At 42.9% G+C, this 26,330-nt stretch overlaps 1 long non-coding RNA gene across 1 annotated transcript in view; it reads right to left on the bottom strand.

Annotated features, from left to right (window-relative positions):
• The window catches only part of LOC144823496 (uncharacterized), a 95,398-nt gene that overhangs the window by 42,981 nt on the left and 26,087 nt on the right, over positions 1-26,330 (bottom strand). Inside the window, exons 2-3 of the long non-coding RNA XR_013608805.1 lie at positions 24,546-24,609; positions 8,121-8,249 (exon numbers count right to left, since the gene is read on the bottom strand). This is a non-coding gene — a long non-coding RNA (uncharacterized LOC144823496). The remainder of the gene's footprint in view (positions 1-8,120; positions 8,250-24,545; positions 24,610-26,330) is intronic.

The following is a 26,330-nucleotide window of genomic DNA, read 5'->3' as shown; positions in this document are numbered from 1 at the left end:
TGCCGCGATTATAGCAAAAGTAAAGAAATGAAAAAAACATCTATTTCTTTACTTTTGCTATAATCGCGGCACCCACGCTTCACTTTTAATTTTAAAAGTAAAGCGCGGGTCCCGCGACTATAGCAAACGTAAATAAATATATATTTTTTCTATTTCTTTAGTTTTGCTATAATCGCAGCACCCACGCTTTACTTTTAACATCAAAAGTGAAGCACGGGTGCCGCTACAGTTGTTGCTTATTTATTTTATGCAACTAACAACCATTGACAAAGCTAATAGTCCTCGCTTGTTGTAGGTATAATGTTACGCATGTTATCATATATCTGGATGCAATGACAGAAACAGCAAAATACCAGTCAGGCAGCACACTATGCTAAACACAGATTTTTAGCTTATGTGTTTTAAGCCACGCTCTTAATTACACCGGCCACGCCCCTTTGAAACACCACTAGTTTTTTCATCCCACTTATAGCCCACTGTACCTATGCTCTGGCAAATGGTAGAACGCTGTACCACGAAGGTATGAGTTCAAGAGGTTATGTGACCTTTTGAACAATAGCTAGATGAAGGGGAGCGTATGAGTCGATGGCTGCTTTGATACATTATCATTTCACTAAGCAACGGCGTGAAGCAACGGCGTGAAGCAGCTAGCTTCTGTGCACTCTTCTCTCTGAAAGGGAAAAGAAGGGGGAGGGGTCGCAGCATGGTACTTTACAATAGTGTGGGCAGCCGACCATTTGAAAGGCATTACTAAAATTTGTACCTCTGCATCTCCACAGAACAGCACTTTAGTATGCAGATTCCTTCTTATTAGCGCCAAGAAACTACATGGCTTTGACCACTACTCTTTACACCACTTCCCCGAAAACCAATAATTGTTCTTCCCCAGCACTGCTGGTTAGGTAAATGGGAAGTGTGAAGGTAGGGGCTGTAGTTTTTATTGCTCAATTGAAGAAGTTTTTAGACAGGGCTTTTCCTTTTGTGTGTCAGACTATGGCTGCTTTCGGATATTTCTTTTTGACGTATTAAGTCACGCTTAAACTCCCCGCTCCCTCTCAAAACATCTTAATAGTCATTGCGAGTCCCAGTTTTTAGGTGTGGCTAGAGTAAGCTTCAGCTGTTTGCCAATAGGTCTGGCAAAACACTTATAAGGTCCCAAAGGCGAGACCTATTGGCTATGCCAATGCTTGTTTCTCTTGTTCGTCTGCTCCAGCCTTTTGGGGACCTTTCTGTCTTGTTTAGTTGTTGTTAAATGCACACCACACTGTATATTAGTTCCCTACACACTAAACCATAAACACCGTTTCTGGTGGGTTTTGAACTAGTTAAATATTTTGAGTTGTTCAATCATCAGCTATCGTGAATATCAACATCCTAGAACATACACAATAAAGTCTATCAGGACACCAAGTATTCATGATTATTACTCTTGTTAAGCAACAATCATTCGTATCACAGTTCAAACTTAAATAGTCTCAAAGTCTTTCTTCATGATTTTTTTCTTTGTCTGTTAGTATTTTTTCCACATCCAAAAGTTCAGACAAACAGGAAAACACTTCTTACCAACATGTGCTTCCAGAAAATGATCTCCATTAAACTTCATTGCGGTCTTCAATTATTCCTTTCAAAGGAAGTCAGACAAAGTAATGTGTATTGAAAATTGTGCCTTATTGACGCTACTTGAAGGCTTCCAGGTTCAAGCAAAAACACAATTAGTCAGTAGTGTAATTCAAAGCATTGTGTTTTCTGAAAGCACAGTGGGAAGAGTATTCCATCTTGCATCTCGTTTTCCTTCTTGATCTCAGACCTTCTTGCAGTTCTCTTCAGTTACTTGTGCCCACAGGTCTTTTCTGTCCTATGCCTTTTTCCTCCAGTTCTGGAGCTACGTCTCTTCAGACGATTGCTCTGTACACATCTAAATAATTGTGTACTCAAAAGTGGCTTCTGAAGTGCTTTGTTCATACCTGGGGCAGGCCAAGGTGAAGATAAAAGAATAACTGACATGCCCATCCATTGACACTCCTGAAGATGCTTGCTTTGTACCTCCAAAGTATTTTGACACACAGCGTGTGCTTATCAGCAGTCACTTCTATTGCATTTATGGAAATGATCCATGAACAAATCAAACAATCAATATTTCCATACTATAGATGAAAGGTATTACTTGTACATTCCGTCTGTGGACTTCATCGAGCACCCCAGGTCCAACCTCTATAAAGGGTTTTACTGCTAAACCTGATTGAGACAAAAATCTGCTATAACATTGTGAGGGAAGGGCAACTGTATTTCAGACTTCATATGAGCTTTATTCTTTGCAGGGAAGTACATATATACACTGTACAGATCCAGTTCTGCTGCTGTGGGAGCGCCTTGACAAGTGCTGTCTGTGGTTGGGGAAACTTTGCTGAGCTTAAGAATAACTGCAGGATGCATCAGTTCACTAAGACAATTAGCCTTTAAGTAGTTGGTATTGGTCTTCCAGATGTCAATATTTGATGGTTCATTGGAATAGGTTTGGGTTGCTACACCTTTGTGGCCATAGTCTTCCTGACAGCTTTCGGAATGTCAGGTTCAAAACATCCCACTTCTAACACCATATGTGGACCTATGTGGACCTAAATGTTCACATATGGAATGGAGGTTATAGGTTTCTTCTTTTTTACTTTATTAAATCAGATATCAAGTGGGTAGCACCCTTAAGCCAGTAACAATTTAAATTGAAAGGAAATGGAAGATGTTAAGGTATGTCTCTTTCTCTTTATGACCAACCCTTCTAGCACCTCACACTCCATGTCAAGATGACAAAACATGGAATTCTGGCTCCACTAGGAGCAGTGCTAGTATCCACACTTCCCTGAACCCACTGAAAACTATGCAAAATGTATGCATGCCGACCATCAGTAGATGAGGGTAAAGGGGAATATGACACGAGATAAATAGCTACACTGGATATGTTTGGCTCCTGTTCTTACTGCACACCTCAACTTGCTCTGCAGAATTGTTCAAATCTACCACAAGAAATAATTATTTTAGTATTTTGTCAGTTAACTGCAGTTCACTATTCATACTAAGGTTTATTATAAACCTTTTGACAATCTCTGTCCAACCAATGTTTTATGGGTGGTGAAAGTTCTATGACATTTTAAATATGAAAGATAGCAAAGGCTTTTTTTTTAATGCAAAAAATTACTTGAGCTGCCATCAGGTTTCTATATTTATAACTACCTTTATTCAGTTGTAATCAAGTATATTTTCTAAATGATTCTCAACATGTGTAGCTCATGAGCTGTAACATATTGAACAGAAATGAATGTAATGCTATGCATTCACTTTCTCTCCACTGGCAAGACCATACCATACATGATTCAAGTAATAAAACAAAGTCTGTATTACAGGTTGAGAATTCACTTGTTATTCTTGTTCACAAATGAAGTAAAGTTTGCAATCTTAAGAAGGATGCCATCACTACAACAGAACTAGCAATCCTTGGAAGGATGAGTCCAATACTAAGGTTTAAATTGAAGCCTAAATCCATGATTGCAATTGTTGTCCAAAATACTTCTCTGAATTCAAAAAGCTCATGATCATTCCCGATGAATGTCCAATTCCAATCTCCTGGTAACAAGGTTCCAGCTGCAGCAACTAAGTGATACAATTTCCTAGCAAGGAACTCTCTGAAACACAAAAAATGTATACTCAGGGTCATAGGAATGATGTGATTCAGCGGCCATGGCATGTTCCGCAGACTTGTGGATTTGCCTCCATTTGCCACGTAATCCATCACCTGCTGCTTAAACTGCAGATTTTAACAAAAAAATTGTTTTGAGCTCATACGGACCAAAACTTTTTTTTAAAAGTGGCGTCACGTGTCCGAGCACAGTGGAAAGCCCTTTCCAAAGGTTGACTGGTCATCTTTCAACTGCTTATTGCTGTATTAGGGTGTTCAATTGGTACAAAAAAGTGGATTTTCTGCCTGCAGTGTTATTTTGTGCAAAAAGAACAAAATAATTAAGTAATGCCATCTCAAACTGCAACTTTACACTGCATAATTGCCTTTTGCTGCTGTGTAACTTAGTCAACCCTGTCACACAATGCGGTCCTCCCTTGACGCATAATTCCACTGGCCCTACGCATATTCTGTGGATCTATAGTTCCCTCCACCCTTGCAAGTCTAGCAAGAGTACTGTGGTGCTCTGGCAAATGTAGTTTGTCTGGCTCTGCTTGCACATTTTGCAGAGAGCAAACATCGCACCAAGTGATGTTCACGCTCCACATGTACCACGGATATCCTCTGCAGGAGAAATCAAGAGCACCTCTGAAGTTTGTAGAAGTGCAGTTTCTTGCCACGCCCCTCCCAGCATACACAGGAGAGTATGGGCCACAGATCATGGCACACCTCTTGCCTCTGTGAATGCAACTCACTTGTTATGGAAGAGAAAACAAGGAAGCCAAATATGTTTTACTCTTTTTATGACCAACCTTTGGCCGACTGGTAGCTCTTTTTTAAAATCCTATCTTCCACCTAATCTCCTCCCCTCCTTTCACCTTTCTATTCAGAATAGGGGGGAAAGGCTGTCCAACTCCCTTCACATAGGATTTGTAATGGGTGGATCAAGATTTACCTCTCACACAATACTGCTAGGGTGAATCCTTCAGCCTCCATCCTTTTCAGTCCCTGATCCCCCTTCCTACCTACCTATCTCTCTGGCTCCATTTTAGGATGTTGCAGTTGGATAAGCATTACAGTATCTAATTTAAGCGGGAGACTCATAGTTTTTAAAGCCAAAAATGGCTTTATTTTAGGAATCCCCCGCCTAAAATTGACTCTGCTTTAATATATGTTGTTGGGAAAAATACATCCAAGCATTTTTTCATTTGTGGTTTTATGGATATGACTCAACTTCTCATTTTTATTTAATTTAAGAATAGCCACAGGTTGAGATCAGGGCACAGCACACAGGTGCATGGGTTTAGTCTGCCTGGAAATTTGAGTCAAGGCATGTGTGGGTCATTGCTTACTTTTTGACAACTTTCGCAGATTCGGATGATTCTATCCAGATTCAAATACACACTTATTCTTACATGGGGTACAATATGTTTCCGTTAATCAACAGCAGATTCAACTGTAATGTTTAATGAAATAATTACCACACTCCTTGACAGCTTATAGGGCCATGACTATAACATGGGTGCGGCTGTGGTGAACTACAATTCACTATTTTTAGGTATCTTAAAAGGATACCAGAGAGGTCATGGTCCAGTCGCTGACCAAGATGACTGGGTGATCACAGAACTCTGACAGCCAACAATATTACAATATCTTTGCCATTCTGCAACCAGCTGTGCAATAAGAGTGGAGCAGGAGATCACACAGACTGCTGTTGACCAGCTTGCAGAGGTGTCACATTGCCTGTGTGTCACTACCTCCTCATGACTGCTCCGGGGTGGCCTATTAGTGGTGTGCCTCGGAGGCCCATTGGAGACAGGGTCCGCCTGTGGGCCTGAGACCATGCACACCCCACTGTGTTGATCGGGCATCATTGATTGTCCCAGAACGAGGGGGTGGCAGACTTACATACCTGGATAAGAGGCTTCCTGGTGGGACCCGGCCATCACATTTTCATGCTGCCGACCAAGGAGAAAGCACCAGATGAGATATTAAAGACCTGGGTGCCGGGATGAGTGATATGTGTGCTTTGCTGCTGTGGAACAAAACTTACACTGTGGAGCAGCGAACTGTCTAAATTGTGACCTCATCTAACTTCATATCAGCAGTAACGCCCAAGCATGATGTGTGTGGATTGCACCCTACCATCTGCCCATCCTTTTGACGCCTTGAGGCCGCTCTGAAGGCTCAACTGGCTTGATAGTTGTGGATAGCAGAAACGCTTGATCCCTGAGGCGCCTGCCTTGACTTCAGTCCCTGAATCAGAACAATATACCAAGCTACTTTAATCAGTTCATGGTGGGCTGCATCATATATGACCCGGAGGACGGTACAATCACATCTAATGACATCCTTCTACGTATGGAAAATCAGTAGCCCTTGTAAAGGCTTAAACATGGATCTTAATGCAAGCTTGCAGCATAATATAAGGATAACTGACTAGTTAGAAACAAAAGGTTTGGGAAAACCTAAAATCTTTGTAGAGAAGATATTTATCAACATCTTTGATAAGCTCCATTTTTCATGTGTATAATTGAGTGGGTACACCATGGTCTAACATCTCGCTTATGCCTGGGTGCGGCTTCTATACCCATATGGCTACATTATTCAATTACTGAGATCCAGATACAGCTCTGAGAATGGCTCGGGAGAAAGGTAAACTGGAACACTATGGTGCCTGCCACAAGGTGCAGGGATCAACAGGGCCTCCATCGGAGGCACTGCACCCATTGGGGCCCTGCTGGAGGTCCCCAAAATCGAGTTCAGACAGCCTTTCTATGTCAAAAAGGCTGGCACTGTAATCCCTCGGCCGGAAAGAGCTGCCCTTGGGATCACTGACAGCATTCTGACTGGCGGACAGGCTCTCTGAGCCCATCAGAAGCCAGTCAGAATGACCGGTTGGATTCCTTTTTGTCCGCTTCCATCGTAATGAGGCGGTTGGAAAGCACTCCAACCGACTTATTACGATGCGGTCAGAAAGGCTCTGACTGACAGTTGGAGTCTTTTCCAACAGCATTGTAATAAGGCTCTAAATGTTTATGTCTCTAGCAATGACTCCCCAATTTTTTTACGATGACATACTATCGCCATGTCATAAAAATAAAACCTCTTGTGGAGTAGATATTTTAACTTTTACCTTGACACTACACTCTACGCTAGACAGGCCAAAGAATCAAATTGCCCATAGGCGTTGCACCAAATAATGGATATGGAATAACTGGCATTGTACATCATGCCTTGCGTACACAGTGCAGCTTATAATGTGTTTCCTCCTTTTACTTGCCAGTGTGCGTCTCCTTTCAACGGATAGGTTACTGGCTCTGAGCTACAAAACTTTCACCACAGGGTACCAACACGCTATTGTCATGCTACTCAGGGTACCAACACGCTATTGTCATGCTACTCAGGGTACCAACACGCTATTGTCATGCTACTCAGGGTACCAACACGCTATTGTCATGCTACTCAGCATGTATTTATCTGTGATGTTTTCGTCTTTTTGTAATGCTTTTATGACTTTTGTCGAATAAAGCTTGTTTGGATTGGATTGGCTACTCAGCACTATTACTGTACTATTAGAGTGTTACTCTTAAAAGCGAGCACCGCCTTTTGAACATTTCCACGCACTCAGGCACATGCTAGACACAGCTTTTAATGGTGAAATTCGTATGACAATTACAGATTATTTCAAATTAAATGTACCCCAATATAGACAATATTGGAGGCTTTCAAGGCCTACGTACGTAGCATTTCTATTTAGATAAAAAACGGGGCTGGCATACTGAACTCTATTAGGCAACAGATGAACCAGCTGGGACAATGGTCTTGAAAATAAGTATGTCAAGTGGGCATATAACAGACTGATTACCAAGAATGATCATTCCTGCTATCCTACAGGGACACAGCTGAACACAAAGTAAAATACATCGGCAAAAATACACCAATTAGACGACCAGGGAGATCAGTGGTGCGACTGCTTGATTATCGGGGGCAGAAAAAAAATAGCAGCTGTCCATAAAGAGGATAGTAGTATAGTCAGCACATCTGAGGATATTCCGAGACAATTTATTTCATTTTACAATAATTTATATATACCCGCTTTAACAACAGATACACAGTATATATCTTCATATTTGGATGATGTGGACCTGGGCGAATAAGGAATAACAAGGTCCCATTTGTGGAACCCATTACTACAGCTGAAATTAAGAATTAAATAGTCTCAGTAATGGCAAAGCTCCAACGTATGATGGCATGCCAATCGAATTTAACAAAGAATGTAAAGTTTCCTAGCTAACGTAATGGAAAGCTTCAGTTCTATTAAAGGCGCAGAGGCGAGGATTATGCATCATTTCAACTCAAGCAGCTTTAACAAGCTTAAAAAATTGAATGACAAACAACAACTGAAACAACTACATTGCCTAGAGGTGTGTCAGGTACACTCTGTAAATACCCCAGTTACTGCCTGTCACTATCTGGCTTCACTTTCCATGCAACTTCCTCCGTTTCGCCATGTTGTTTTCAAGCGACCAGAAGTTATCTTCAGATCAAATATCCAGACTACTCCTGCTTGGAATCCGTCCTGTGAAAAAGATCCCAAATTAATCAAAAATGCCCAACATGCAAGGCCAGTCACATACCAAGTGACACCTAAGAACCCAGGTAAGAAGAAAATTATCAATAATCACATTAATTAACAAAGAAACAGAGGAATCAAAATCCAGTTACTAATAACTAAGGCTCCCTGTTTTCAGTTTTGACTGATTTTTACAGATAAATACAGACAGAAATGCATTTATTTTCTTGTCTGTATTTATTTTTAAATGTGGATAAAACGGAAATTGGGTGCTTTTTGAGTGATTCTAAATACACTTTGCCATGAGTGCCAGGCCAATAACTGTGTGGGTTGATAGGTAAGGGTGTTAAAAAAAGAAAGGAATTTTAGTAAAGAGGCTTAAACAGCAGTAGATATGCACACGGCTGACACTGAAATGTGCATATTTTCATATAAGTGCATTGATTTATCTTCTGCTGGTGTTCATATCACTGAACCCTGGCAGGCATTCAAGCATGACAACATATTTATTGGTTAAATAAATGTGGAAATATACCAGTTTCAGCTTTATTTTTTTCACAGAACCCATAATAAATATGGATAAAGACAGATACATTTGACAAAAAAAGAAATATGGATAAATAAAGACAGAAATGTAAATAAAAAAATACCATAAAACTGGGAGCTCAGCGTATAACTTACAGTTTACTTTAACAAGGGCAGGATTACAGAGAATACTGAAGCCAGATGGCATAATCCCAGCCTCCAAATCATTAATAGAGCTGAAACTGTCTGTGCATGTGGCAGATGGCATGTATGTGTGCCACATGTGCACCCATGCACTATTCAGGGGTGCAACAGGGTGTCAATGTGACACCCTGCCACCCTTGTAAGTCTTCCCCTTATTACCGATTCGTTATTTTCCAAATCGGTAATTCCTATTCATTCCTATGGGCCTCTAGGCCCATAGGAATGAATGGGAATTACCGATTCAGTAAATACTGAATCGGTAAATACCGAATATTACCGATTCGGTAATATTTACCGAATCATTAGCTGCATCACATTTACCGATTCCTAAATACCGAATCGGTAAAATTCGGTATTTAGGAATCGGTAATATATGATTACCTACATCTGGCCTAAAATGTTTTAAAGGTAGACCCCACCAATCAATCCAAGGCATTCCTGATATCTTCTAGTCCACCTCCCAAAACAAATGGGCCACAAAACTGGACATCTTGATGCCTGCCTCAACCATGACCCAGCTAACTAATTTCGTGATAGTCGGGCACGCCAAAGGGCTATTCTGATGGAGTTCAGGAATTATTAAACACCCAACAGTGATTTCCTTATGAGCCCCAAGATTTTGGAAGGATCCGGGGAAGGCTGGACAAGTAATAGTTCAGGAGTTGTACTTAGTGTGCCTGGCAATATTGAAAGTAACCCCAACCAGAGTGAAAATCCTGCCCGACAAATACAAACCCCTAACATTTGAGACCTATCTGCAGGACACCAACCAAAGCAACATTGGCAGCTTTGCTGAAAGTAGTTATTGTTTGTAGCTTAGAATATGAAAAGGCGAAGAAATAAATTCACCTCTCAAAGGGGAGAGTATCTGGATTAATGTAGCTTGGACAACCGGGTTCTTCTGAACAACTTGCAGATAAGGGAATGCTCCCTTGCCAGCAGACCTTCCAGGGGGAGGTGTACAGTTGAGCTTGCCGACCAAACAACATATCTCCACCAATCTATCCAAGGCATTCATGATATCGTCTAGTCCACCTCCCGAAACAAATGGGCCACAAAACAGGATGTCTTGATGTCAATCTCAACCATGATCCAGCTAACTAATTTTGTGATAGTTGGGCACACCAAAGGGCTTTTCTGATGGAGTTCAGGAATTATTGAACATTCCACAGTCATTTCCTTATTAGCCCCAAGATTTTGGAAGAATCCGGGAAGGCTGGACAAGTAATAGTTCAGGAGTTGTACTTAGTTAGCCTGGAAATATTGAAAGTAACCCCAACCAGAGTGAAAATCCTGCCCGAAAAATGAGCCACATGGAGTCTTCCTGCACCAGTTTGTGCGATCCCCCGCACTTCACATCTGTCTGAATTTTTCGTTTGTGGGAGAGAAGGATTGGAGAATTGAAGGTAACTTCCAGAGGAATTGGAAACCTTGAGGTCTCCACAAAGGTGTCCACCATTCGTAGAGGAACATATCCACTGCTAAATTTTCCGGATCAGGGCACCAACTGAAGTAATTTCCCAGCTGAAGAAACAAATAGGTCAGTCTCACACAGGCCCCACTGATCCACTTCTGAAACATCTGGGAGTCCACTTTTGGTTGACTGGGACCCTCCAGCTGTCTGGAGTTTCAGTCCACAATGAGACTAGCTGGCCCAATAAATGCTCAGTCACCTTTGCTGTCTGTCTAGGCAGTAGTGCCAAAAAACCTTGACCAGTTTGGCCATTATCTTGAACTTGCCCCCCCCCCACCGTTACCTGGCAGTTGACATACCTGACTTCCGAGATGTTGTCCATTCACAGAATGATGCAGCAGGTCACCTGGTTCTTTGTCAGGCTCTTGACTGCAAAGGACCTTGCCAGTGATTTTGAGATAAATGATGTGTAGCCTCAATGTGTCTTCTGACCGGCCCCACCCCACAAATGCTGGCATCTGATTCTATGATAAGATCTTGGACATTCCCAAAGCTTGCCATTCCATTCCAGGCTTCCATGTGGTACCGCCATTACTGGTAATCTCTTGGCTTCCACTGGACGAGAGATAAGCTCTGAGCACTTCAGGCCCTGCTTGATATGGACAGCTATCAGTATTTGCAGAGCGTGGTAATGGAGAGGGCCTGTGAGGATTGTTTGGATGGTGGATGACAAAAGGCCTACCACCTAGGCGAGCTTGCCCAATAAGAACCTGTCCATGGAGAGTGACTTCCACAGGTCTTATCTATTGGCATCCACCTTCTTCTTCAGAAGAAGAAGAGTGGCTGGGACTGAGTGGATAATGAAGCCCAAGAGGGCACATGCTTGGCAGTGAATCAGGTCTGACTTCCCCTCGATGATGAAAAATCCTTGGCTCTGAAGCAGGTTGATTGTGTCTGCTAGGTACATCTTAAAGCGATCCTGTGATTGGTCCATCTGAAGGAGGTCATTCAGAGATATTATCAACTTGAGGCCTCTGGCTCTGAGCAACTCCATGACAGCCAAGGAGCTGGTTAAAACACTGAGGCACTGATAAGAGGCTGAAGGGAAAGACCACAAACTCAAAGATTTGTCTTCTTCAGCTGAACTTAATGAAGCAGTGATGGAGTTCAAAGATGGGAACCACCAAGTATGGATCCTTGAGGTCAAGCTTGAACATCTAGTCATGCCTATGATCACGGGCATGAACCCTTTCTCCTTCTTCTCTAGTAGAAAAAGGTCAGTCAGGGAACCACACGGGTGCAGAGACGTGTACACTACAATTTCTTTGGCTTATAACTCTACCAACTCCACACACACTCTGTTCCTCTGTTCCTGAAAGAAATCCAGTGGGCAAGGTCCATGCCATTGGTTTAGGGAACCATAAAACTCTATGCAGAACCCTGCAATGGTATGCAACACTGAGGCGTTATATGAGCTTTTGCCTTGGTACAGTAAAAGCTGTCAATCCTCCCTCCAACCTCAGATACGGGGGGGAACGTTTGAAGACAGTTGAGGGGTCTCTCAGGAAATTAACTGCCCACCTTAAATTAAAGATCCACAGCCTCAGGTGCAGAGCCCCTCCACCCCAATGTAAATTGATACTTGTATAGCACACTACTCACCCGCAAGGGTCTCAAGGCGCTTGTACGAATACCGCTGTGGAACCCATCCTGGCTTTTCCTGTGAGGTGTCCACTCCTGGGCACCCCCAAGGTGGAGGCCAGGCATCCTTAGCGTTGTGGGGGCCTTTGTGGAGATTAAGCAAGCTATTGCCCAGAGTTGCAGAGTGGGACTCCATGATTGGAATATGCACTGAGGCGAGAATTATCAGGCCCGTGGAATTTTGAGCCCAAGACCCGCCGAGGCGGGGAATGGAACCCTGGTCCCGGGCTAGACCTCTGCATCAGGGTCTGCCGCTCTAACCATTGAGCCACACTTCTCCACAAGGAAGTAAGCTGTGGATTATGGCTTTGTCCTGATACTATGGACTCTGTTTAAGGGCCTGGGACTGCTGGGATTTTTTGGAGAACAAGTGTCCATCAAGCTGCCCTTCTTTTGCCTGAGCGCAACAAAAATCTTTGACCCAAAAAACGCCTTTATTCAAGGGCACAAAGCCTGGTGTGAACTCCTGAAGAGATTTCAGACAATACAGAACTCAGCTGCAGGATCATCCTTGACGTACCCAAAAAAAAGAAAAATATTGCCCCATACCTCAGGAACCTCCACTGGCACCCATCCAAAAAATTTGCCAATTCAAGGTGTTGATACATGCCTACAAGGCCCTCCATGACCAAGGACCAGCATGCATCAACCACCGCTTTAACTTCTACCTATCCACCAGACACCTGTGCTTTGTTGTCCTCGTATACAATCCCTGCATCAGCTGAAGCCATAGTGGAGGACGCTCCTTCTCCTACCTTGCCAAGAACTAGAATGACCTTTCCCTCCACCTACGAACATCATCCTATCTCCCGAAAATCAGAAAGGGACTCAAGACCTGGCTTTTTGGCTGATACCAGCAAGAACGCAGTGCCAGGATACCCTCGTGGGTGATTAGGCAGACTCTACACATATCGATTGATGGACTTCTCAAGCTGCCTGTCCATAAGGTGGTCAGGCCCCTAGCTTTGGGTCTAATCACAATGAGCAACCAGTGTCTACGCTGTGTAAATATAGCACAGTTGGTGTTGCTAAGAAAATCAAACCGCTAACTGTGCCCTGCTCGAAAAGAATTAACAACAAGGGGGGTGGTGATGGACAGAGTCTCTGAATTAAGCAGAAAACTCTCACCCAGTCAAGAGATCAGGGCTAGATCCAACACCGTTTTTTAGCTCACTGCATCATCCCAGTTTCAGAACCTGGCTGTATGCAAATTAGTCTGTTCCTGTCCCAGTGCATGATGGGAACAGGGCAAACCAAACTACAAAGCCAATTCTTACACTGGAAAGGAAACAAGCTACCGGGGACCGGTTTCTGGCATTTCAGCCTCTTCGGCCCGGCTTGCTTGAATCCTGATGGTGCAGTGAGCAAGGGACTCATGTCTGAGCATACCCTTCCACGCTTAGGGTGGACAAAATAATTAACAACAAGGGGTGGTGATGGACAGAGTCTCTGAATTAAGCAGAAAACTCTCACCCAGTCAAGAGATCAGGGCTAGATCCAACACCGTTTTTTAGCTCACTGCATCATCCCAGTTTCAGAACATGGCTGTATGCAAATTAGTCTGTTCCTGTCCCAGTGCATGATGGGAACAGGGCAAACCAAACTACAAAGCCAATTCTTACACTGGAAAGGAAACAAGCTACCGGGGACCGGTTTCTGGCATTTCAGCCTCTTCGGCCCGGCTTGCTTGAATCCTGATGGTGCAGTGAGCAAGGGACTCATGTCTGAGCATACCCTTCCACGCTTAGGGTGGACAAAATAATTAACAACAAGGGGTGGTGATGGACAGAGTCTCTGAATTAAGCAGAAAACTCTCACCCAGTCAAGAGATCAGGGCTAGATCCAACACCGTTTTTTAGCTCACTGCATCATCCCAGTTTCAGAACCTGGCTGTATGCAAATTAGTCTGTTCCTGTCCCAGTGCATGATGGGAACAGGGCAAACGAAAAGAAGTCCAGCTAAATAAGTCTTTCAGGGCCTCAGCCTCCTCTGCCATGAGGAAGATCTCCATGAGGGGCCTGGCAATGTCAAGTAGCTCACCTTTACAGGCTCTCCATGACATGTTAGTCCTTTTATTGCGACCTAAAGGTTGCCAAAGTGCTATCTATTTCTGGCGTTTGGGCTACCATCTTTTCCAAGGAGGGGTGTAGGCATTCTGTATAATGAAGAACTTCTCTTTTCTACAGAGAGAAACACTGGTTTGGACACTGATCTTAGTGTGCAACTGGGGGTGGTACTGATTATTTAGCCTGATTAACCCCCACATTACCCTTCCTGAGAAGGCTGTGACTGCTCACCCTCACTCCTACTGAAAGTCAACTGCAGAAAGGGTTGTACTTGATCCACTTTGCAGAGCCATAGTAGGGCAGTCCCTGGGACAGCAGTGGTGAAAATCCTCAATCCCTATGGTTGTGGACCAGTAGCCCCTGCCTGCCTGTGGCATCCTGAAATGGTCTCCTGAATGGCATATGGCTGAAGGCGACATGCCTGTTCCATGTCTCCTGGCACTTTGATGATGGTCAGACATGAGTGTCACAGTCACCAATAAGGCCTGTCACTGTTCCCCGATGGCCAGTTGACCTTACTTTGAGGGAGAACGCAGCCAAGTGGCTCTGGGGCAAAACTCACCCACTCGCTTTCACAGCCATGGCAACAAAGTATTGCAGGAGAATTCCACATTGTGTGCACGTAGCCGCTCTCTGCAACAAACAGGTAAGACAAGAAAATGCAAGATTCCCCAACAATAAACTAGTTAAAAGCCTTGATGGGCAGGTAGTGGGGGTAGCAATACCCCAGACAAGGCATACATCAGAGGAGAGTGAAAACATGGCACCAGAGCAGGCAGAAAAGAATGCATGAGAAAAGAAGCCAAATATGGACTGTGACAGCCCCTGATTTGTGGATTATTGGAGTGTTCTGACATGCCTCAGGGAAATGTAGTTGATTTTGTTGCTATAAGTTCATCTATTTTTCTGAGTTTGTTATGGTTGCTGGAGTTTGAAATAAAAGAGAATGATGCATAATCCTCGCCTCTGTCCCCAATATAGAATTCAAAGACCTGTTGGCCTCTCCTCGAAGTCTACTGAGAGGCAAAAGGAAAGGACAATTTTCGATAACAAATAGAAATACCATTACCACAGCACTGTTGTTTAAACATAATAAGGATGATACATAATGGCAGTCTTTTCGCCCACTGATCCTGTTGAACAAAGGTAACAAATAATTAACTGGAATGATGCCCTGCAAACTTGTTCCGTTAAAGGATACATTAATCATTCCAGACCAACCCAGATTTATCTCTGGTAGAGCGTCAAGTCACAATTTACACTCGTTTTTGTACCACCTATCCACCAGCTTTGACCAGAGGTGAGGGCAGTTTTGGTGGTTCGAGATTTTGAGAAGACATTTGTTTTATATGAAAGGCCTTTTTTATTCTAGGTCCGTCACAGGTTGGACCTTAGTTCTGAAAAACGTAATCAAACTTCGCTCAACCATTCCTGTTGGTAGATTGAGATTTAATGGTTGAGTAAGTGCGCCTTTGACCATATGTAGGGATACCTGACAATGGTGTCCTGTTAGAAATGGGGGTCTCTAGTTGGCAGAGGTAGGTACCTTTGTCCAAATAGGGACCCATGCTTCTAGTCAAGGTAAGGGGGATACACACTTTAGATAACTCCTGCTCACCCCTTGGTAGCTTGGCACAAGCAGGCAGGCTTATCCCAAAGGCAATCAATGTGTAAAGTATTTGTACCAACACTCACAGTAACGCAGTGAAAACACCACAAATTGGACGCCACACCAGTTTAGAAAAATAAAATATCTGTATCTAAACTTAACAAGACCAAAACAACAAAAATCCAGCATACACAGTTAAAAATATGACTTTCAAAAGGTTGCAAGAACTTGTACCATAGAAAACTATGGATGCGTGACTTTTACACAAAGTACCTGTAGTTGAGTCAAAATTCACAAGGCCAAACAGCTGCAGATTAGGAAACAAAAAGATGCAGCAACTCCCGAGAATTTGGGGAGGCGATGCGACAGTCCAGCTGCACGCAGAGGAAGGATTGCGTCGAATCCAGTCTGTATGGGGAGTGATACGTCGATTCTTCATGATGGTTTCGGTCCGCAGGTGATGAGTCAGGAAAACTTTCCGCACAGATGCAATGCGTGGAAATCCGGGATTCGTCGGGGATCTATTCGGCAGCGTTGAGCGGCGCTGTGTCAATTTTCTTCAGCTGCGATCCCTCAATGCTTCGATTCTTGTGGGGGCGATAGGCGCTGCGTCTGTTTTTGCATTGGCACGGTGATACGTGGAAATTCTTATTGTGCTGAATCGGAAAAACAGCAGCAAGAAGAGCAATGCGTGAATTTTTACAGTTCTTCAAGTTTCTTCTTCCTACTAGCTCCCAAACAGCAGCAACAACCTTCAGAGGTCCAAAACTGGCACAGGCACCTCTTGGCAGGTCAGACCTCACAGCAGCAAAGTTCTGGGGAGCTGGGGCTGAAGTCTTTGGCTCCCTGAGACTTCAGAAGAGGAGGCCAGCACACACAGGCCCTTGGAGATATCTCCTTCCAGCAGGGGACACAGCACACGGCAAAGTCCTTCTCCTTTCCTCTGCAGAAAAAGCAACTGCAGGCCAACCCTACACAGCACACTACAAAGGGGCAATACTTCTCCCCAGTCTCTCCAGCTCTTCTCCTTGGCAAAGGGTCCTCTTGAATTCCAGGGATGGTCTAAAATTCTGGGGTCTGGGCCCCAATACTTATGCAGCAAAATCCGTTGTTCTCTGGTGGCAGTGCAGCCCTGTGCCCAGTCAAAACCAGTTCTGTTCTCTCTGGTGCGGCTTCCTGGCAGGAGGTGGAGACAGCATTGTGGATGGCAGACCAGGCCCATTCAGGTGAAAGGAAATCTCCTCCCCCTACTCTAAATGCAGTCCAGGTCTATTCAGCCCAGCCCGGACTCATCCAGACTCTCTGGAGCCACTGCCCATCCCCAGCCCCTGTCACTCCTAAGCCAGACAGTCAATACAAATCCTTGCAGAGGTACACTGGATGGCTAAGCAAGAAAATACCTATTTTCTAAAAGTGGTATTTTCAAACACAGAATGTAAAAATCACCCTTACTAACATATGGATTTTAACATTCTGAGTTCAGGCATACTAAACTTTATTTTCCTACCTCGCTCCCAGGAGTAGTTGTGCATACAAGATGTTATAAGCAACCCCCGACCCCTTCCCCCCCATTCTATCATTTGGGAACAGATAACCTTGCAATAGTGAAAAACTAAATTGGAAGTATTTCACTATCAGGACATGCCACACACACCAGGGCATGTCCTACCTTTCACATACACCGGACCCTGCCCACAGGGGTACCTTGGGCCTACCTTAGGGGTGACTGACGTAAGAAAAGGGAAAGTTAGGGCCTGGCTAGTGGGTGCACTTGCCAGGTTGACATGGCAGTTTAAAACTGTGCACAGACACTGTAGTGGTAGGCCTGAGATACCGTTTCAGAGCTACTCATGTGGTGGTCACAATCAGTGCTGCAGGCCCACTAGTAGCATTTGACTTACAGGCCCTGGCACACGTAGTGCACATTACATGGGGCTTACCAGTAAATCAAATATGCCACTCAGGGAGAACCAATCATAATAACAGTTTTCATGGGGGTCACTTGCACTTTGACACTGATCAGCAGGTGCAAAGTGCCCAAAAGCATCTAAGCCAGCAACAATTAAATCCAGCACAGCATCATAAATACAGGAGGAGGAGGCAAAAAGAAAAGGGAAACAACACCAAGGATGCCATGTCTAACATGTGCTCTTTCACCCTTATTTTAAGCCACTCAATTAGAACCACTGGGTAGTTGACTGAGGGAGTTTGATTCCCATAGAGGAAATGCTTTGTTCGCCAGAAGCCAAGAAAGTTCCTAATTTCTCTATACTCAGACCATAGCCTTCTACTTAATAAAAATCTAGCATTCACTTTCTCTTCAGTGACTAGGAAAATTACTAATTTTGGTAATTTTACTGGTATACTAATAACTGGCAAAAACCTGGGATTTAGTTTCTCATCCCTGCTATCCCGCAGGTTGAGCATAAATACTTCATGCAATGTCACAGTGACTTGATTAAATACCTAGGCATCCATATACACAGGGAGAGAGACGTTGTGATAACTAGGGCCCGTCTTGAACAAACTAAATACACAGGTGAACTGGTGGATCACACTCCCAATGTTATTGGCTGGTAGAACAGCTATCATTAAGATGGTGACATTACCTAAGTAAATATATATATTTGTTTACCAATATTACTCTACACTGTACAATATTGGGGTTGATCTAGGCTGGGAAACCGCCTCAACTAACCTGGAAAGCCTTGAGTAATGTTACTGTGTCACGTCACGCTTAGCTTGCACCCTGTACACCACGGCACGCCCTTACTTCCATACACCTCCACTGTTCATATGCATGTCCCCCTGGCTCTTCTGTTCCCCACCACAGATGCATGAGCCCCTGCCCTTTCCACTCCCTACCACAGATGCATGACCCCCTGCCTTCTCTTCCTGCTTCCTTCTACCCTTGTAGGTTGTTTAGGCCTCCATTCTGGGGCCTGTACTGTTGTGCAGGCAACTTCCATTAGGGCAGCGATTGCTATTAAACAGTTCCTTAAGTCCAGCAATAATCAGGTCGCCATCTTGGACACGGTCTTATAAATACTGGACCCATGCTTGGATTCGGACACTGCGAGAAAGAGAGCATCTCCACATTGAGTCCTACGACCTGAAACCCCAAAGAAGTCCACTACTTATCTTCAGTGCAGTCCAGATCTTCAGGAAGCCCGAAACTAGGAACGTTTGACTAAAATCTAGGGTAAAAAAACACTTGGACTGGGGAACAAACTGCTCTGGGCGGTGGTCTAGCCTACTTGGGGAGGACAACTCAATTAATTTCTCCATGGTTGAAATTTTTGTAATTACGTTTTAACGTCAGATTTTTCCTGATTCAAGGTCTGTAACTTCGCTTGAATGGCTGCCGAGGAATCTGGAATATCAGCCATAGCTGGCGACCTATACTGAAAGTGCTAGATAGACAGGTCCTGAATATCTATCTGATCACTTGAGCACAGATACATGTGAATCAGGCAGCAAAAAATGTGTGGCTTGGCTTTCTGTCAAGAACCACTCACCTGAAATGTTGTGCTTGCTGCAGGAGTGAAATGGGTCCCATCAGTCCCTTACTCCCCTGGGCATAACCAACCCCTTTATTATCGGATTGCCTTGTGTGTGCGGATTGGGTATGGATGGGAGAGGATAAGAAGCCTGCTTAAGTATTCAACTTATGTTCAGTCTTCCTTCTGAGGGGGATGACAGTGATTAAAATGTTATCTGTCTAATGTTTCCTTTTTTATAACTGAGCACTTAGCAACATTCTTTCACAGGGCTCTTGAAAGTAACATCCTAAAACTTCTTTTCCTACTTCTTTAATTTAATCCAATAGAAATAATTTGTGAACACACTAAACAACTGTTACTGTCACAGATTGTTTTCATGTGTTTTTAAAATTTTTATTTTATGGTTCAAAGTAGTCTCTTAGTTCCTTTGTATCCTTAAACTCTCAGAACGACCGAATCACTGTCTGGTTTCATGACAAAAATATATATGATTGCTTGAAGCGATTTAAGTTTTAAGAGTTTCCTTTGGTTCTTTTTTTATGTTTGTAATTAATTGACAATTTTTTTTTTTAAGTTAGTGTACTGACCTTTATTCGATGCTCTGTCTTGTCGGCATGAAGGCAGACGTAAGACACCAAGAGTTGTCAAATTCTGTGAAATGCTAAAGCGTAGCAAGACTTCAAGACTCCTAGTCAGGCAAAATGCTGGGCAGAAACATCCTCTCTAATGGTATAACTGAGGCCAAACATCCGACTCGCTCTAGGTTGGAGTTTAAGTAAGGCCGTATCCAAGATGACTGCCATGTCTCGTGATCACCTGAGACCTCCATCTAACTTTAGCAATATATTGCTAATCACACGCCACTAGATTACGGATAGGCAGTTCTTTCCTTAACTGCACAACATTTCTATATAAAAATGGACATTGATTTAAGAAGATTAAACCATGACTCCGAAAAATGAAATAAGATAATAGTTCCGTATGGACAGCTAGTGCACAAGTGGCTTTTTCTGATTGTAAGCTGTTTAGGTGTAGCTTGGTGCACATTACAAGAAGCACTATGTTATTGACGACCACCGAGTTCAGGGCTGTAGTTAGTTTATGGAAAACTCAATGAAGAGCCGCTCAAAAAAATAAAATAAAGAAACTAGAAAAATGTATTTGAAATTATAACTGCAATCTATACTACTTTAAAGTTATGTTTATTGTTAACTTGCTTGTAAGAGCCTATATAAATTACATTTTGAAATTATGCAATTATTTACCAGTTCTTAATGGGTATTATAATGTCCTGTCTCCATTGTTTTCTATGTGGATGTATTGCAGTAATAAACACCACAGAGAGATATAGGGTCACAGGGATATTTAAAGACTTGCCCAGGTTCCCATCCCCTTATACTACAATACAATTAACACAAAGAACCAGGGGTCTAAAAGCCAAGAATTTAGTCGACTGGCTTTAACTCCTCAAAGAGCGAGTCGGAACACAAGTCACACAAAAGCCCAGAAAAAAGAACCAAAAAGAATAAGAGAGCAAACATAGAGTGATTACTAGTGAGATCCAGAAGCAACTTATTGGATTCCCATCAATGTATCATAGTGATCAGTCTTATCATTTCATCTCTCGGGATGGTGTGTCTCTTGATCATAGAGACCTTCTACCATTCCAAAGGAAATTAGCTTGATTGGATCAAACCCAAAATCACTTAGATAAAGAAACATATAATGTGTTTCTAGATTTCAGATCACAAGGGAATTGAGTGCAGTGCAAAGCATAAAAAGTGGTGATTAAAATAGGGTAATGAGGCGAAAAGGAAAGACATGTTATTTGAATATCGACTCACCCCCTAATTTAAAAAAATAACAGTGCAAGGGGCAGTTTCAACAAATAACTGCAAAAATCAGACCAACATGTTTCAGCCACTTGGGAACAAAATCCCTCGGTTTCCAAGAAAGGTAATCTTTCTTTGTTAATCTCTACTGTGAATCCCAAGTATCAATTCCTGGTGTTGAGCCATTGATGGAACTGTAAGATTGACTCCCGATCTCCTCTCCACACTACCAACACGTCATCTATATAACGCTTCCACCATCGAATCGACGTGAAAAACGGATTGGCAGGTGTCAGCACATGTTGTTGCTCAAAGGAATGTACGTAAAGATACGTCAAGCTCGGCGCAAAAACGCTTCCCATGCTGGTTCCCGAGATTTGAAGGTAGATGGTCTCTTCAAATCGGAAAAAGTTGTCTTTCATGGCCAGCCTGGCAAGTGTCATAATGAAATGGACCGGAGAGATGGTGTTCAACTCAGCTTCCCCCAGGATGGACGTGATTGTCTCTAAAGTCTCATCCTGGGGTAAAGGGACTCTACATCGAAAGAGACTAAAAAGTCTCTCTCTGTATCATATTCAATATCTGGTATCATACGTAATACATCCTTCGTATCTTGTAGATACGTCTGCATTTTTTGCACAATCGGCCTCAGAAAATGATCCACAAAGGTGGATAAGGGTTCAAGAACTGAGCCTTGACCTGAAGTAATAGGTCTCCCAATAGGTCTCCCCGGTGGTGGTCTTTGGGGTTTGTGCACTTTTGGCAAGATGTAAAAATACGGCATGACAGGATGTTTAGTCTGCAAAAATTGTGCCTCGCGAGAAGTAATCCAACCCTCGCGGAGGGCCTCTTCCACCAGAATACTGATAGGCTTGCTCAATTTCTCTGTTGGATTCTGTGTCAAAGGCTCATGAGCTCTCCTATCACTCAATTGGCGGAGACACTCAGCCCTATAGTCGGTAGTGTCTAAGATCACGATAGAACCGCCCTTGTCGGCAGGTTTGATCGTGATGGTCTGGTATTGTGATAACATCCGTAAGGCTTGATGTTCCTGCCCAGATACGTTTTTATAGGTACTCTGATGAGTCTCCCATAGTTTATCAATATCGTCTTTGACTGCCTTCTCAAAGGTCTGTACCTGAGGTGGTACAGAATGTGTCGGTGGATAAAACGTAGACCGTTTCTTAAGGCCAGTGTTCTCATTCATTTGATCAGATTCTCCATACTGTTTATCCTTAAAAAAGTAGTGGAGTCTCAGCTTACGGAAAAATTGGCCAGTTCACATTGGAACAAAAATGGGTCCCCATTATATGTGGTCACAAAACCCAAACCTCTGTTCAGGACAGTTTCTTCATCTTTGCTTAACACCTTGGTTCTCAAATTCTCTACAAGGGTGGATTCGAGGAGGTCCCTGCTTGAGGTGGGTTCCTCCTGGTTTGACTCCGTGTCCCTGCGTGCGGACCCGTCGACTCGTCCCAGTGAACCTGCATTTGTTGGTTTCTTCTTTTGCCTTGCGACCTCCGAGGGCCAAACCCTAAAAAAGGCCGATTGTTATATTCAGTAGGGAATCCTGAGAAAGGTGCCATAGGGGGATGAAAAGGATGTGTGGATGAGAAGGGTAACCCCAAGGTGTTGGTGGCCACCATTGTTGCAGATGTGGTGAGGGGTGTCCTCTGTGGTTGTTAAATCTGTTGAATCTCCCCCATCCTCTAAAGTGTTGTTTAGGTGTGCCTGAAGTCTCAGAAACACTACTCCCCTCTGAACTAGAGCCTGAATAGTTGGACCCATACCTCTTACCGTTGTTCTTAAATTCAGGTGGAGAGTATGTATTAACTTGTGTAAGGGTAGACCCGTTCGTGTTTAAATTTAGCTAGACCTTTTTTTAATTTATCTATCTTAGTTTGTAAGATAGAGTCCTTAAATTCTTTTTATTAGACTCTTCTTGTTGTTTTCTGAAAAGAGTTGCTGTAATCGTAGTTTTAATTTGAGATTCCAATAATTGAATTTCAATTAAAATGTGCTACTCTTTTCGCTGTACTAATGATCCAAATAAGCCAGTCGCGCGTGCAGCGCCAGGCTATTAATGACCAATCTTTGAGAAAAGCCTTGTCATGCAAAAACAAACGGGGAGCATTGGTCACTTTTAAGCCTGGAGGAGCACAGCTGGCCCTCAAATATTCTGCCATAGCAGCGCCATGTACTGATGTGTGCGTGAGTGTGATTTCTTAAGAATAAGGACTTTTGCCCACTCATCCACTGCCCCCACTGCTGGAATGGGGAGTCCCTCCAAAATTCTTGGCATACTATCAAGTATTGATTGGTAAACTGTGCCATCATAAGCTAATCTACTGATTTCAGCCATCTTGTGCGAGTAATGTGAGTGAAATAGAGCAAAGAAGAGCTCCGGGAAACAGCCAGACTCAGGCTATCAAGAATCAACAAAACAATACTAACTCACAACTGTAGTTAGAATTAACTACTTAAATAGTGTAGTCATCTATCAAATCATGACCCACAGCCGTCAGCTGCTCAAAGACAACAATAAACACCACAGAGAGATATAGGGTCACAGGGATATTTAAAGACCTGCCCAGTTTCCCATCCCCTTATACTACAATACAACTAACACAAAGAACCGGGGGTCTAAAAGCCAACAATTTAGTCGACTGGCTTTAACTCCTGAAAGAGTGAGTCGGAACACAAGTCACACAAAAGCCCGGAAAAAAGAACCAAAAAGAATAAGAGTAAAAAGAGAGCAAAAGTAGAGTGATTACTAGTGAGATCCAGAAGCAACTTATTGGATTCCCATCAATGTATCATAGTGATCAGTCTTATCATTTGGTCATCCATCTCTCGGGATGGTGTGTCTCTTGATCATAGAGACCTTCTACCATTCCAAAGGAAGTTAGCTTGATTGGATCCAACCCAAAATCACTTAGACAAAGAAACATATAATGTGTTTCTAGATTTCAGATCACAAGGGAATTGAGTGCAGTGCAAAACAGAAAAAGTGGTGATTAAAACAGGGTGATGAGGCAAAAAGGCAAGACATTTTATTTGAATATTGACTCACCCTCTAATTTAAAAACAGAACAGTGCAAGGGGCAGTTTCAACAAATAACTGCAAAAATCAGGCCAACATATTTCAGCCACTTGGGAACAAAATCCCTCGGCTTTCTTCAGGGCCTCTGCTCTCAAACTTTGCTACTGCAAACGAAGTGTATGCTAACATAAGGTGAAAAAATTATGTATAAAAAAAGACTGTTCATAGTGCAAATACAGACATAATAAGAGGTTGGAACGAATACAACCTACTTGTACTGATCCTCCGCATCAAAGAATGCAGATGGCATATGGAAAAAATAAATTAAACATTACTCCAAAATAGCTCTCTTATTTGCTTGATTCTTCAAATTAGTGCTCGTTTAAAATAATTTTATATGCTCACCCAGCTTGACCAGGGACTGGACCTCACCTCACGTGGACCTGGCTCAGGAGATAGAGGCCCCGCTCTGTAATGTAAAGCAAAGGGAAACCATAGAATTATTGTTGGTTCTTTTTTCTGGGCTTTTGTGTGACTTGTGTTCCGACTCACTCTTTTAGGAGTTAAAGCCAGTCGACTAAATTAATGTATTGCAGTACCCGTAAGTGGCCATGTGTGGTGCTTGACTTACTCCAAGGTGGGGCTGGAGTACATTTACAACTGTTTTGGCACTTTTGGGGCTCTAGTAACTTTAGAATTGTAGTTTGTAAATAACTGGTATTAGTCATTTGAGTGTGTATGTTTGTATTAGTATGTCTCGCTGTAAACCACTTCTTAAATTTTCCTAAACCCTTCTCATTTGGGAGTAAGTATTCTTTATTTCCCAGCCATTCCTCCAAGTCCCTCTCACATTTACTACTGAAATGTAGGGCTATGTGTGTGGAGCTCTCCAAACAGACAAGATAACCAAGGCGCAGGTCTCCGTACATACATTTGGAATCAGTATTTTAGTCTATGAGTACTACTATTGTACTACAAAATGAAGCTTGTGAATAAGCCCCATTGACTGCTAAACAGACTTTTGTGGGACTTTTAAAAAAACCACAACCCATATACAAGAACTGAATAGTCAAGTATGACTGACAAACCTACACGTCACACAATACAGGAAATCTGCTGTACTTCACCAAAGTTAGCCTGCATCTACACTTAATTCAAAGACTTTGTTTCTCTGTGTAGTAAATTCCATAGACTTCGTAGTTTGCATCCAGAAAGTGCTACTTATCCTGTATGTACCGTATTATGTTTTGGATTGAAAAAAGTACTCACTTTTTTTTTTTTAAAGAAAAACACTGGGATGGAAATCCACTTACTCTGCCTATTGTTTGATTGATTGAGTTCAGACTCGGGTTTGCTCGGGAGATGCTTTGAACTGCTCATCCACAGTACTCTCCGAGCCAATTGCAGAAGGGATTATTTGGCCTAGTTTGCAGTGCTATTGTAGGATGGACCACAGAACACCTGTGATAAAATGCCCCAACCTCCACAGTTTAAGCCAAGTAACACCTGCTTGACATGTGGTCCCCCAAATGTGTCCTGACAGGGATTAACGCTGTAGTAGAAGAAGCATTGGCAAATCCAAAAGTTCTCACCTTCTGGATTTGCCAATGCAGACCTGGGTTTGCCAGTGCTTTCTGTTGATGCTGTTCAGCATTGGCAAAATAAGGGCAATAAAAGCTTTCTGCTGATGCTCACTAGCGGCAAAGAAAAGTGCAATGATGCATCTGTGCACATGCATCATCATGCATGCAAACGAATGAGTTGATCTGCAAGGCAGCCCCAGAATCACCACCCATGCATAATCGCTTTAGTTGCCGCCTTTCCATTAGGAAAATACCGGCCATTCGTTTACGTTTTAAGATTCTGCAATGGCCTGGACATATTACTTAAATACTACTTTATATAAAACTAGTTCTGTCTCTTCTCCAAAACAAAAGTATTTAAAAAAACGATTTTCCCTTTCTGTGATTTCTGTCTTTGCCTGTGGTTGTTACAGTTTAAAAAATTGTAGTTTTAACCTGCCTGTGATTGGATATTTTATCACCTGTTTTGTTGTTTTAAACTTGTGTTTTTTCCTGCCCATGATTGCTTCCATTTAACGTGCTTATGGGATTTGCAGTCCAAACTCTGTAGTTTTTCCCTCTCATTGCTGATGACTTTCAGTTTTCCCTCCAAATTTCTCCTTTGCTC

Source organism: Lissotriton helveticus, chromosome 1_1, assembly GCF_964261635.1.
Source record: "Lissotriton helveticus chromosome 1_1, aLisHel1.1, whole genome shotgun sequence".
NCBI lineage: Eukaryota > Metazoa > Chordata > Amphibia > Caudata > Salamandridae > Lissotriton > Lissotriton helveticus.
This window is presented reverse-complemented; position numbering and strand designations above follow the sequence as displayed.